This window comes from Pezoporus flaviventris, unplaced genomic scaffold (assembly GCF_033815535.1).
Source record: "Pezoporus flaviventris isolate CSIRO_AGI_PZ_B2104156 unplaced genomic scaffold, CSIRO_AGI_Pfla_v1 ptg000037l, whole genome shotgun sequence".
NCBI lineage: Eukaryota > Metazoa > Chordata > Aves > Psittaciformes > Psittacidae > Pezoporus > Pezoporus flaviventris.
In genome coordinates this window covers 12,266,650-12,280,192 of record NW_026892585.1, presented here as the reverse complement: position 1 = coordinate 12,280,192, position 13,543 = coordinate 12,266,650, and the positions used below count along the sequence as shown (strand labels likewise).

The window sequence follows — 13,543 nt, the reverse complement described above, 5'->3', positions numbered from 1 at the left end:
TGATGCTTAAGTTTGTGACATAAGAAGCTAACATCACTATGACTCCTGTAAGACCTGTTCATAAAGGGCTGTTTGTTACACTGTCCTTTGGCTTTCTTCCCCTTTTCACGTGGTGGTCCTCAAACAGCCCCACTAAATCCACCACAAGGGGCTTTTCTCTTGTAAGCTCCTTGAAGTCAGGACTTACCTTAGCTCAGCAGAGCACACAGAGGACTCTCTGAGGGAGCAACCTGATGACGGCAAGAGCTCTGTATCTCCTGAGTTAGTGAACAGATTGCTTAGCATTAATAACAGGAGGTCAAGTTAAATCAAGCTATGCAATATGAAAAAGACAGCTGCAATGCCCCTGATATTAGATACTTGCAGAAACACTGTCTTCCTTCTTGCTTCTTCCATCTTGGAGAATAACCGTCAAAGCAGCTGGACTCAAGTCTTTCTGACTGCTGTCTGGTTATTAGTGGTATAATTCTGTGGAGCATGGAGGAGGGAAGTCAACTACTATAAGCAAATCTGACAGAGCAATGCTAGAAGCAGGAGATAAAAAAGCTCTTGGTAAGCTGCTAGCCTTGCTGAGCTGTGATGCTGGTGTAGCACAGGAGACAAAAGAAGTGTTGTGGCAGGCAAACGAAGGCAAAATTAATGGCAATCTGCATTTCTGTTGTGAATATGAACCCAGTTAATTAATTCTGTGTATATCTCAAGGTGGTGGACAGGACATTTTACAGGCATCCTGCCCCAGGTAGATTCAGGATGCTCTCCAGCTCATAGTCTAGGAAGTGATTTGCTGGGCCATCCTGAAGCAGCTCTTAGATTAGGCTTGGAGATGCAGCATCACACAACTCTCTATTAACCATGACCTGTAGACTCTTCAAATCCTCCTGCTGGTATTTTAAAGAAACAGTTCCAAGCCTGCAGCAAAGCAGGTTGAACTTCAGTTTGTACAGTGCTTGGTGCACAACACATTGCAGTGCCTTTACTAATTTGCAACAAATAGTAACTGCCTTTCAGCAGTCAGTTTTCTTCTTTCTTCCTCTTACCGTAGCAATTAAGAAGCATGGATTACAGTCTCACCTACTACCATTGGCATGAAAATCTGGGAAGGAATAAAACCCCCAATATCCTCCTGAAGTTCACATAAAGCAGGTACCATCACACAGTATTCATCAAGACAGTAAGGTATTGCTCCCTGTACAAATCATGGGAGAAAGTGTTCAGCCGCTTCTTGCTATGGATGCTTGAGGTCCGTTTGACTTGATGTGTGATAAAAAACCTGACAGGTTTTTAGTGGAGTGAAAAGGTATGTGGAGTTACAGTGTCAATAGGAGGTGCTGCCAGTATCAAGTGTGCCAGCATCAAGTACTTAGATGGTGAGGCATGGGGGTGGGTGCTGCCTGTGAGCAAGCATGGTTATGTTGGAGGAATATAGCTTAGGTGGTTGAAAGTGTGGGGTCTGCTCTTGTCTGTACCATGCACAAAAAGGAATACCCCATTTTGTGGGACCATGTTATCTTAAAGTGTCTAAGGCTCCTTCCATATGGAAAGGCTGCAGTAAGATCTCCCGGAGCCTTCTCTTCTCCAGGCTGATCAACCCCAGCTCTCGCAGCCTGTATCCAGAGTAGAGGTGCTCCAGACTGTATCCAGAGCAGAGGTGCTCCAGCCTGCTCATTTTTGTGGCCCTCCTCTGGACCTGCTCCAGCAGGCCCATGTCTCTCCCGTGCTGAGGTGTACAGAGCTGAAGGTAGTAATGTAGGTGGGGTCTCACAAGAGCAGAGTAGAGGGGCAGGATCGCCTCCTTTGACCTGCTGGTCACGCTCCTTTTGATGCAGCCCAGGACATGGTTGGCTTTCTGGGCTGCTGCTGCCAGCTTTTCATCCACCAGCACCCCAGGCCCTTCTCTGCAGGGCTGCTTGCAATGTTTTCATCCCACAGCCTGTACTGATATGAGGGGTTGTCCTGACCCAAGTGCAGGACCTTGCACTTGGCCTTGTTGTACCTCAGAAGGCTCATGTGAGCCCACTTCTCGAGCTTGTCCAGGTCCCGCTGGATGGCATCCTGTGCCTTGGGCATGTCAACCGCACCACACAGCTTGATGCTGTCTGCAACTTGCTGAGGGTGCACTCAGTCCCACTGTGTTGTTGATGAAGACATTAAACAGCACTGGTCCCAGTACAGACTCTGAGATACACTGTCACTGATCTCCATCTGCACGTTGAGCCGTTGACCACTACGCTCTGGATCTGACCGTCCAACCAATCCCTCACCCACTGAACAGCTCATCCATCAAGTTCTTATCTCTCCAATTTAGGGATAAGAATGCTTGGGGGGGACCGTGTCATAGGCCTTACAGATACATGACATTTTCACTGCAGTTCTGTTTCGTAAAAGCATCTATATACCCCAAAACAACATGAGTGCAGGTGCTAAAGGGATATACATCAAAGGCATTTACATTTTAACACGTTTCGGTTTACAGGCTTTCTTAGGTGACTGAGGCTTATCTATCAGTTGTTGGAATGTATTTTTTTTCTGCTTTACATACTCTGAACTGCTCTCTTATTTTGCCTCACTTAAACTTTTGAGAACTTACCCGGTTTTGCCATGGTGTCAGGAGAAATTAAGTATCTTTTCACTATGAAAGATAATTTTGCTTGATTTTCTGACTTTTCTGCTAAGAAAATGGATGTATAGGAACAGAATACTCAATGAAAATGAGTTGAAAGTCATATTCAAGATCACAGAACTTGTGCTCCTAACTTCTGAAATACCATTTGCCCTCGGAATTGAAGGTGGTGTTGATTCCCTTTCCATCTCTTGCGTTCTTATGGCTTTACTTTCCTCTTCTATGGCAAAAATAATGTTATGCCAGCATATTGTTTGACAGAATGATTAACTGAAACCAGAAAGAAGCCTGCCTCAGACTGCATCGTGGAAGTAGTCATTTGTAGTCAGCTGAAACCCTGGACTTGCTGCTAGCTTAAAACACTCAGCTTTTATTCTGCTTCTCCTGGATTTTCTTCTTTTTTCTTTTCATTTTTCTTTTTTTTTTTCTCATAGGAAAATTCCAATTTTTCACATTTTTATCAGTTTCTTTTGTCATTGCTAAATAATAGATAAAAATATCCAGGACAGCTTCTCTGTCTGCTAAGTGAAAACACCTGATAGGCCTGACATTTCAAATACAATATTAATACCTTATACTGTTATCTGTGCCTCTAAACATACATACGTGTATACATGCAGTGCCACACAGTTCAACGGTGGAATGAAGAGGTAAGAAGGGAATGGGATGGTGAAGTACTCTTAAAACACCAGAGAAGAAGCCTTGCGTGTAAACACTTGCCAAGAGGGTGCAGAAAGCTTTTTTCTCTGACACCACTTAAGTCTTGTCTAGATACAGAGTAAAAGGGGAGACATTTTGTGTGTGTTCCCAGCTTGCTGATAAAAGCCCTTGGAAAACAATTTTGCTTTATAGATAAAACGGTCCAAAATTACGGATGACCTAACTCTGGAAGCAAATAGGACAAGTTACAGCAGTGTTCTGGTTCTTGGAGCTCTGCAGAAAGGACAGGCTCATGCAGGGAAGAGTTTGGACAGGTCTCTTTAATGTGAAACTGTGGGAAGGGGAGACTTTTGACTGCATGGGATTGTTGATCCACATGGCTGTGTTCCTGTCTAGCTAGTTACTGTTAGTAGTGTTATGGAGCTTGTAGTGCCCTCTGCTCTGAGCATGCTTCAGTCATAAAACCTCATGTGCCCTGTGAAGGGCAGAAGAAGGTGGGTAATTACGTATCTTTGTCCAAAAAGAGAGGAAAAACTGCGAGGGCCTGGAGGCAAGGCACACAGTGATGTGGAATCTGACTGCTGAGGCCAGCGCCGTCCTCCAACACATTCAGTACAAGAGACAGTATTTGTTTTCCAAGATCAATTCTGTTTTTGCGTATAAGATAAATGAAGGTTTTAGCTGCATAATAGGCAGCATATTTCCTTCAGTTTAATTACAGAATGCGGACCAGATCCTCAACTGCTAGAAATTGGCATCATTGCACTTGAGTGTGTGGCCAGATTTTCAGCTTGATTTCTTCCAGTGGCCTTTCTAGTAATTTATTTTGCTTTGAGAAAACTGTCTTTTCTTGAAAGGACATAAATGTGAGAGCCTGCAACTTTAATTCATGTTCAGGTTATAAACATATGGATTCATCTTATTAGAAAAACCCACCATTGGAGTGATGAGGAATAAAATGACATCAGTTAGTTCAGAAGTACTGCAAGGGGGGGGATGATCTCTAGTGGTTACCTGAGACAGACAACTCGGCCTCAAAGAACATTATCCGTCAGCAGGCAGATCCAGATGAAGATGAGACTGTGCGGAGGTCTAAAGGTACTTGCAGTGTTGCAGTGACAGCATCTTAACAGAATGAAAACGTCAATCCATTTGTCTAACCAGAGTATTGGTGCTTGGCAAGACTGGATGTGCAGCGGTTTAAGCTGAGGAGTACCCTTTGTTCCTTTTTCTTCAATGCTCCTCTGATTTTTCTCAGCCCAGCACTTTGCAGGCCAGCAAACATTTAGAACATTTAGAACTATACCTGTCAAACTCTGCTTTGGAGGAGGCAGGTATCTGTTCGAGACTGAATACCAGCATGGAGACACATTGTTGGATTGAATATTACAGTAAACTGAATCATTGTGGACAGGATAAGCAAAAGAAAGCTTCTCTATTTACTCTTTGTTCTACTGTGCCTCTGTAAAGAAATCTGAGGCCACCTAACCCAAATGAATGCAAGTTTCCCTGACGAATTTAATGGGAACTCGATCCTGCTCCATTTTTGTGTCATTCTACATCCATCACTTGACTCACCCACAGTTTGTGCAGTTTTGTTAGTATATTGACTTACAGCTCCACACAGGAATTACATTTCTTTGTTCTTCCACCAAAATCCATCTCACTTTCTCAGCTAACTTCACTGAAATCAGAAACAGAGCTGAGTTTGCGCTGAGATGCGGCATGAGGGAGAACAGGAGTGCACTTTACACTGTTGCGTTGGTGAGAGAAGAAATGGCTGGATGGGAACCCGAGAGGTTCCTACCCAGGAGGCGAAGGAGAGGGGCTACAAACAGAAACCAGTTCAGCCTAGAAAAACCGTTTGGAGGAGCCTGACACATGTTTAAATAGAAAACTTATGAAGAATAAGTCAGTGTACAAACTGAGGTGCTTTCTTTTTCCCTCCTAACTTTCTGAAAGAGAGCATAATTGTTTAAACAGACCAGGGCCACATCCGTTTAGTAATGTTACACAAGTGCCTGTTGCTTGCAAAGAACTATACTGGTAACTCAGTGACCCATCATAACTTAAAGCAAATAATCCTTTAAAAAGAGTGTTAAGTCAATTACAAGAACTCATCATGGAAATACCAGATCTGTGTGCTGGTTGTCTTTTGTTGCTGCTGGTAAACATCTCTATTTGTTAGTGATGGAGTATGTGTCTGACCCAGAATGGCATTTCTGATGTTCCCAACACGTCTTCCTTTTCTTAAAGAAACCCTCAGTGTTTTCATGTCAGGTTAAAACAGTCTCCTAAACACCTATTTTTTTTCTGTAAATAAGTATCATCTAAAACTAAGGAGAAGCCTGAAAATAGAAATGAAAGAAGATTTAGATGCCTCATCTTGTTTTGCTTCATAAGAGTGAATACCTGGGACACATTAGTACCGACCTCCCAAAGGTCTGTGATTCACCCAGAGCGTTGCCCACGCAGATGATGCTGGACTGGAACGCTGCTGACCCTCTGGCAAGTCATAAAGTGTCCTGAAGTTTCACACGTGAGTGGATGCTCTGACTGATGACTTGCTGGATAAAAGGCAGGGAGACATGGATGACGGTACTGCTGGCCCTGATGGAACCCATTTTACTGCACAGAAGTGTGTGGTGAACACAGTCCACGTGTGTGCCCATGATCAAGATGATTGCAAGGGAAATTTTTGGCAGGCATATGATTCAATCAAAACCTTTACCTTAGAGACAAGTGGAATTCTTAGTATGTATGATTTATCTCACTGGAGAAACAGGAAGGAAGCAAGACTAGTCTCTCCCCATGGTTAATGCTGTGAATAAAGCCACAGGCCCAGAGATTTGGATTCAGGTTAATCTTCAGTTATTTTTGCTCCCTCTCAAGGTAGGCAACTGCATAGGTCAAGGGGAGAACCCAGCCCACCTCAAGATCTTCCACTGCTGACTACCAGGCAGCGTAGGATGGTTAAGTCCTTTGGCACTGCAGCGCCTGGAGTCAGTTGGGATTAAGTCAGATTTTTCCCCTTTTTCCAGATTCTTTTCTTTTGTTGGCAAAGATCACTGGTCCTTTTTTCCGCTGAAAGTACTTGAACTGCAGGTTTTGGATGTGATGGCTGGACATGTAAAGGGATCATTTAAGATGAGTCTTATTTCAGGCTCCTTGTTTGATGTGTGGTGGAATAAGGAACTGTGTTCTCTAGCATTTATTTATTTTGCCAGAAATACCCCAGTTTATGGTGCCTGTTGATTTGTTGGTGAGACAACCTGGCACACACCGGTAGCTGCAACATCCCGGGGGGTGCACATTCTCCCTTCAATACATACATGCAACTCGCCTTTGCAATATAAAATTTTAGAGAGCGATAAAAGTTGTTCTCATTCCTCATCTATATTTTGGAGACCTGATACACACTGTTACTTACACTGTACATATAAAAGGCTCCCTAGTTGAAATGCTGGGTTGAAAGCACTTCTGTTAGCTGGGTTCCCTGTAAATGAGCTGGCAAGAGTGTTCAGGAAGAAGAAATACATTTTCAACAGCTACGACTTTTAATGGAAGCACACGCAGATAGGAGCTCTCTCCTCTTTTCAGTTTGTATTTTAAGAATGCAAACAGTGATAGCAACCTGAGAGTAGCAAAAAAAAGATGATGGGAACTTCTAGATCATCTTAGTTCTGCTGGGCCTCCAGGGTTGCAGAGGACCCTGGAATTCTTCAAGGGTCTGTGAACCTTATATTAAGAGAATTCTTTACTTGGTGTTAAATATTAATCTCCTATATGGAGGCAATAACAGGCTGTTGTATATCTTATTTCAGTATCTGTGTGCAGTGACCATTAGTATGTCTTCTAACACAGAAGAGCTTTTCCTTTCACATCACATTCATAGGTAACTTCCCAGGCAATGATTCTTCACCTTCATTAAGGTTCATTATTTGTCTGTATATCATCCTCTGTGGTCACTGTACACGATATGATCCTTTGGTTGATGAGGACCATGTGACACCTGCATGTACCAAAGCCCTGGAGGTGTCTGGACAGAACTGTGCTCTGTTGTTCCAGGATGAGCAGCTCCTTTCTAAATACTGTGCTTCTGCCACCCCATCAACAATGCTGGTCAGTCATGCAAAGCATAAGGCAGCAACAAAATGCAGGCATCTGGGTAGAGATGTCATTTCCTATGAGCAAGATTTGCCCAAGCTTACGCCTGTTGCTTGCAAAGCACAGTAACATGTGAGTGCAGCAGATTATGGTAGTGGAGTAAATACTTGTGAGATAGCAAGTATGTTTTGGGATGTTCTTGGGAGATGGTGCTAGCCAGAATGATGCCGAGCGGTGCTCTCAGCTCTTCACATGAAAGCATAAAAGATGTGTTCTTTATTTTCTTTATGTTTGGATACTATTGAGCATACTACCAGTAAAACTGGTTCTTCCTGAATATCATTTGCCTATGAAGACCCATTTTCTATCTATAGAGCACATCTCCATCTGCCTCCACTGCTCTGCCTCCAAATATTACGTGAAGTTAAAATCATCATCTAGATTATTCCTTTAACTGTTTAATTTTATGTAAGCGACATTATGCAGTGGGAATCCGTTCCAGGAGACAGCTGATCTGTAAAACCTATTGCCACCACAAAGAAAAGAAATCCACATACATCTGAGCAAAAGCCTGTGGTGTTCCTCGGTGTATCAATGCATACAGGTGTCACCCTCTTTCATAGCTCTCTGTCATTTTGCTTTGGTAATGGCAGTGTGTTTTCACCTGAAACTGTAGCCAGTGTCTGAGGTTTTGCAACTTTCTTGCTTGAAGCAAAGGTCAGAAGCTCTTTGAGGACACCTCTGAATTTCAACTGCTGCATCTGGCTACGTTTTCCCTTAGAATTAAATTGACATAGGGAAATCTCTGCTGGGTGTCTGCTCACTGAACGTAGGGAGTCCTCACATTTAGCCCATCTATTAGACCATGTGATAACAAAAAATTCGTGGAATAGGGGCCTGCTGGTGTGGTTACCCATGTGAATGCCAGCCTTCAGCTTGCCAGAGATTTCAGATTGCTCTTTGTGGATGGAAAATTGTTTATTTTGACTTCACTCCTGTAGCAGCCTTTGAAGGTTGGTACAGTTGCCTTAGGAGCAGAGTAGGTTTTGAAATGAAAAAGGTATCCTCGAGGAACACCTATCTGATACGACCTTGAAAGCTGGAGACCTGCAGATTGCTTTCATATCCCATTACCTTTGACAATGTGCAGTTTCAAATGACTGATTTTTGACCAAAAGCCCATAAGAACCCTCTTGAAAGTCCTGTGGTCAGATGGGGCAGCAGTGAATTACTTGTGGTAACTGAAGAGGAATGCTTAAAACCCACCTGTTTCTATCTCTGTGTTCTCTGCAAGACAGTAAATGACAACCAGCAGCAGACGTGATCGTTTTTCTCTAAAGGAACTACCGATACTTGTGACACATTTCTGATATCTTAGAAGATAAATTAATCTCCTTACTGCCATTTTTCTTGCTTCAGCAAATTTTGAGTGTGTCACCTGTCCTAAACTCTAAAGGCATCCAGATTATCAAATCTGGAGTAGGTTTGCTTCTTGCTGAGCTGAGCTTTACAGTTGCGTGATTTTAATTCCCTGTATTAAAGCTTGCGTGCAACTGCTGGTTTTTCTGTAACCTGTTTAAAGTATGTACCTATTATAGATGCTTTACTGAAGGGCATGCAAATGTAAGGTTCGAGTGCTTCATCCTATCTAATGTAGAAGTGTACAAGTATCTTGACTCACTTGACTACTACAGGTACGTAAATGAGTATTATATGAGTGTCGTATACCTTGGGTATAGATCAGATTCTGCTTACAGTCTGCACACCTCCGTGATTCACAAGTGTAATCTTCCTGGATAGGAAGATTACCAGAGTCAGGGGGCCTTAAGTATTATTTTAGTGCTGTGGTGACATGGGTGACTTTTTTAAAATGTCCGGTTTTATTTGGTTCAGAATAAGAGTAATAGTTTGGGTTTTTTCTGTGCCTTTTTAGGTTCCTGGGCAAATTGGTGCTTTATAATTTATTACTGAAGGGCTCCATATTGTACTGCCAGGGAGAAAATACCCCAGAGAAGCCGGCACCGAGACAGCAGCGCAGGCTAGGCAGCCTGCTAGAGATGTAAGCATGGCACTTCTTCCAACTGAATCCCGGAGCCTGTTTTTCCTGCCACAATGGGGGTTCATTTCTTTTTTGGAAGAGAAATACCTCATGCCTCTGAGGAGACATTCCCCTTCCATAAACACTGGGCTCAAACAGCCAACTCTTCAGTTAAAACAGTCAGTACTTCCACCAGTTTTATTCAACACTGCTGCTGCTGAGAGCAACTCTGAATGAAGTTCCTGCTGGGTACTGCAAGTATCTTTGGAGTGAGAAGTTTAGATTGTTTCTAAGCAGATTTGTCTGTTTGGACAATGTATGGGTCTCCAGTGTGTGCTTAGTTGTCTGACATCAGGAGGGACCTTTCTATGAACGGAGCCAACTGTGTCACCTACTGGTGTTTGGAAATGAAGCGCAGACAGTGGACACTTATCTAGGTTTCAGCTTGAAAGCCAGTTCCAGGGGACTCAATGAGCAAGTGTTGCCAGAGAAAAGCTTTTTGATAAAGTTGGTAGCTGCTGCTGTGTACCTGTACGTGAGACCACTAACTTGCTGTCCTAGCTCCTATACAGTAAACAGTTTTGCATATTCTACTTCAAGCTTAAGGGAGACGAAAACTTCTTTACATGCAGGCAGGCTTGCTTTTCAGTTGAGCTTCTAAGTAGTAGTGTCAGGAGGTAGCTGGTCTCTTCTCCCAAGGAACAAGTGATAGGACAAGGGATAGGCCTCAATCTGCACAGGGGAGGTTTAGACTGGAGATTAGGAACAATTCCTTCCCCAAAGGGTGCTCAGGCATTGGAACAGGCTGCCCAGGCAGTCCTGGAGTCACCGTCCCTGGAAGTGTTCACACACCATGTAGATGAGGCCCTCAGTGCCATGGGTTAGTGGTGGCCTTCTCAGTGCTTGGGAATGGCTGGACTGGATGATCTTAAAGGTCTTTTCCAACCTGGTTTATTCTATGATCGTACAAAAGTCAGTAGGACTGAGTTCATGTTTATACGGGGTTGTTTCTAATGCCCTCCAATACAAATGGGAAGATTGGAATCCCTTCAGGAGCTCTCTGTGTCCTGAGATGATCAATCTTTGCTGAAAAGTGAAACTAAAACTAATATTCAAAAAAATGCAGATTAAGTTAAATAATTTTATTGCCTTCTGTATTAATGTAATTGTGTAATTAATATCAGAAGGACTTCACAGCTCACAAAGCTGGACACCTGGTTCCAATTTTGAGCCTGTTAATACACAGACAAAAGGCCTATGTGAGGTCCGCCATGAGGAAATAACCAGCCCAATCCTGCTACAGATGCCTGTTCTGGTAGCAATCTTAGGCTGGCATGTGGAAATGCAGTCAGATATATACGGGGAAATTACAGATCTGATTAAGACTTCACTGAAATGTAGTACGTTAAATTTCTTGACCTGGTCACTGGGATATTTGCAAGTAAAGCAACGTAATATTCGTTCTCCCATGTTTCTGTGTGGGAGGGATTTTTAGTGTGAGGTATGGCGCGTCCTACCCCTGATTGTTTTGGGTTCACATAGTGCTTTGTGCTTCTCTTCTTTCCTTCGCTCCCTCCTTTCCTGTCTTTAAGCCATAACTTTTGATTTCTACAATTTACTCAAATACTAATCTCAGGCTATATCAAACCAGCAGATATCATCAACTCTAATAGTTATTTGCACACAATTCGTTCTCTGCAAGCTTGTGTAACTTCTTTTCCAATTGAAAGCAGAAAAAGCTTTGCCCTTACTCTCTTCCTCTTAACACACTCTTAACGCAAGATGAGATGTTGCAGCAAAATGTTGTTTCTGAGCTCTGATTAGAAGCATGAGTCACAATTTGTCAGGTCGTGTAGGTTAGAATTGCTCAGACTCTTTCGCTGCATCCGTTTCAGGACACTTTATAATGGAGTGTGGCCCTGCTAGCATGAAGTCAGAGCTGGTGAAAAGAGGGAAGTTCTTTTTCTCCCTGTCCATACATACAGATGGGAGATGACTTCCGGGAGCCTTTGGATTATTAATATTTTGTATTTCTACAGACAGCCAAATCCAAGCACTGTATGTTTTATAAGCACAACAGGCCCCAAGTCACACTTACATGCTCAGGGGTGGCAGCATATTTATCAGTTATCATTAAAATGTATTCACAGAATCTGTGCATAATATGCTCCTAATACCCTATTCAGAACACACATTTAGCTATAAAATAAACACAAAGACCATTTGAGGAAAATACAGGAGAATGATGCTGCTTCATTCCAATGCTGGAGACACAAGTGCCTCACAGTGGAGGAACAATGATGAAAATGCAGTGTTGATAAAGAAGAGCTGCTATTTCCAGCTTTGTCCTTCCTAATATCAGTGTCCAATGCGTCTGAGTGAAAATGTGGAAATTGAACCAAATCACCGTTGCAAGACTATTTCCAGGCATCGTAGCACTATAGGCTTTATCTGGTCTGGTTGCTACGCTGAGCAGCCTAATACAGGAAGAGATGGATAACCCTGAAATGGCCATAGGGAAAGACCTCACTGTGCGGTGCAGTATGGGAACAGGTATAATCACATAGCTAAAAGGTTTCTCGGATTGTTGGCATGTAACAGAATTTCTTAGGGCTGTCTGAGCACTCTTCGCACTGGCTGTTTCTAAACTTTTAGTGCTTGTCTTTTTCACCTGAACATCCTTGTGCTTGGTCTCACCGTTGTATTCAAACACACACAGAGATGCGTGCACACAGATTTCAGGTTCTGTGCAGGTGGTCACAACTGACATAGAAAAGTGATCATTCAAGACTCAATAAACATTTAAAGCCATGGGAATCGAAAAGCAATAATAATCGTTTTAGGAAGTGATCGGGACTGAGTTATTATGGTGGCAGATGCTTCAAACATATAATTCAGATATTTGTATGAGTGAACTGATTGATGCTGAGCATATCTTTCAAAAATGAAGATAGCAGGTGAGAAGGAAACAGTGAGGCATGGATGAAGCTAGTAGATACTTCTTTGGTCTGCACAGCTTGTATTAAGATGCAGCTTGGTGGATTTATGACACCGCACCGTATTTATCCGAAGGAAGGGCAAAGATAGATCTGTTCCTAAAGGACCGTAGTGTAATAACATCTTGATTCCAAAGAGATTTAATTGTAGTCGTCTTTATAATTAAAATGCCTCTCCTGGGTAACTTTTCTGGGGGGTGCTATGGTGTGTAGATGCACTGTTGAAATTTCTCTTAGGTGTGACCCATATAAGTAATTTCACAAGGCACTTGTGGAAAGTTCCAAACTTATTTCATCTCAGAGATGCAGTGATTGTACTCAGGAACCTTTCAAAACATGGCCTGTGTCTTTTAATCTTTATACAAGTTAACCCCTTCCTGCTACGTTGCAGACATAACTCTTAATCAGATTGTGAAACTACACTGATTTTCATGTGATGGAGCTGAAGCTGAGATGTCTGGAGAGGATATTCATAGTTATATTCTGGAGGTTCTTGCATAGGATTTGGCTGAGAGGTTTCTATGTATTTTCTGTTGCTTTGAATGTGCAGGTGAAGAGTGACACACACCAAAAGTGAGAAAAAGTGACCTGTAAGGACCAAAGTACCCTTTGCCAAATGAAACCTTTACCAACAAGTCATGAGAGGGAGATTAGTGATGGTGGTTCCCTTGGGGATGGTGTGCTGCCTCACCCTTCCCAGGCACCAGCTGATTGCCATATGTGGGAGCTATCATGTCAATGATTTCACTCACCTCCATCTTCAATACTTCAGTTTCTTCTGAAGTCCACCCACTGGTGGCTGAGGTTTTGGTAACATGCAGTGGAAATGGGGAAACAGGTTATTTGGGAAGTGTCTGGAGTCTGCACAGCTATATAGGTTTTCTTGCTATCCCATTTTTCTGTAACTTTTGTCTTTATTATAAACATTACTGGCTTTAAGCATGGTAAGAATCAATTACAGAAAGGCTAATTGCAGCTACAGGGGATGGGGAGCACGTCATTGCAGTGAAGTGTCTAAACCTACCTGCAGGTTCACAGACCTCTTATTTTTGTCACAGGGCAAAGGTACGTAGGTTTCAAGGGCAGGCCTTTCCTCTTCTTAGCAGCAGACAACTTATGAGA

The 13,543-nt window shown here is 42.8% G+C and overlaps 1 protein-coding gene across 3 annotated transcripts in view; it reads left to right on the top strand.

Moving 5' to 3' along the window:
- PDE1C (phosphodiesterase 1C) overlaps nt 1-13,543 on the top strand; it is a 276,791-nt gene that overhangs the window by 78,700 nt on the left and 184,548 nt on the right. The window lies entirely within an intron of this gene.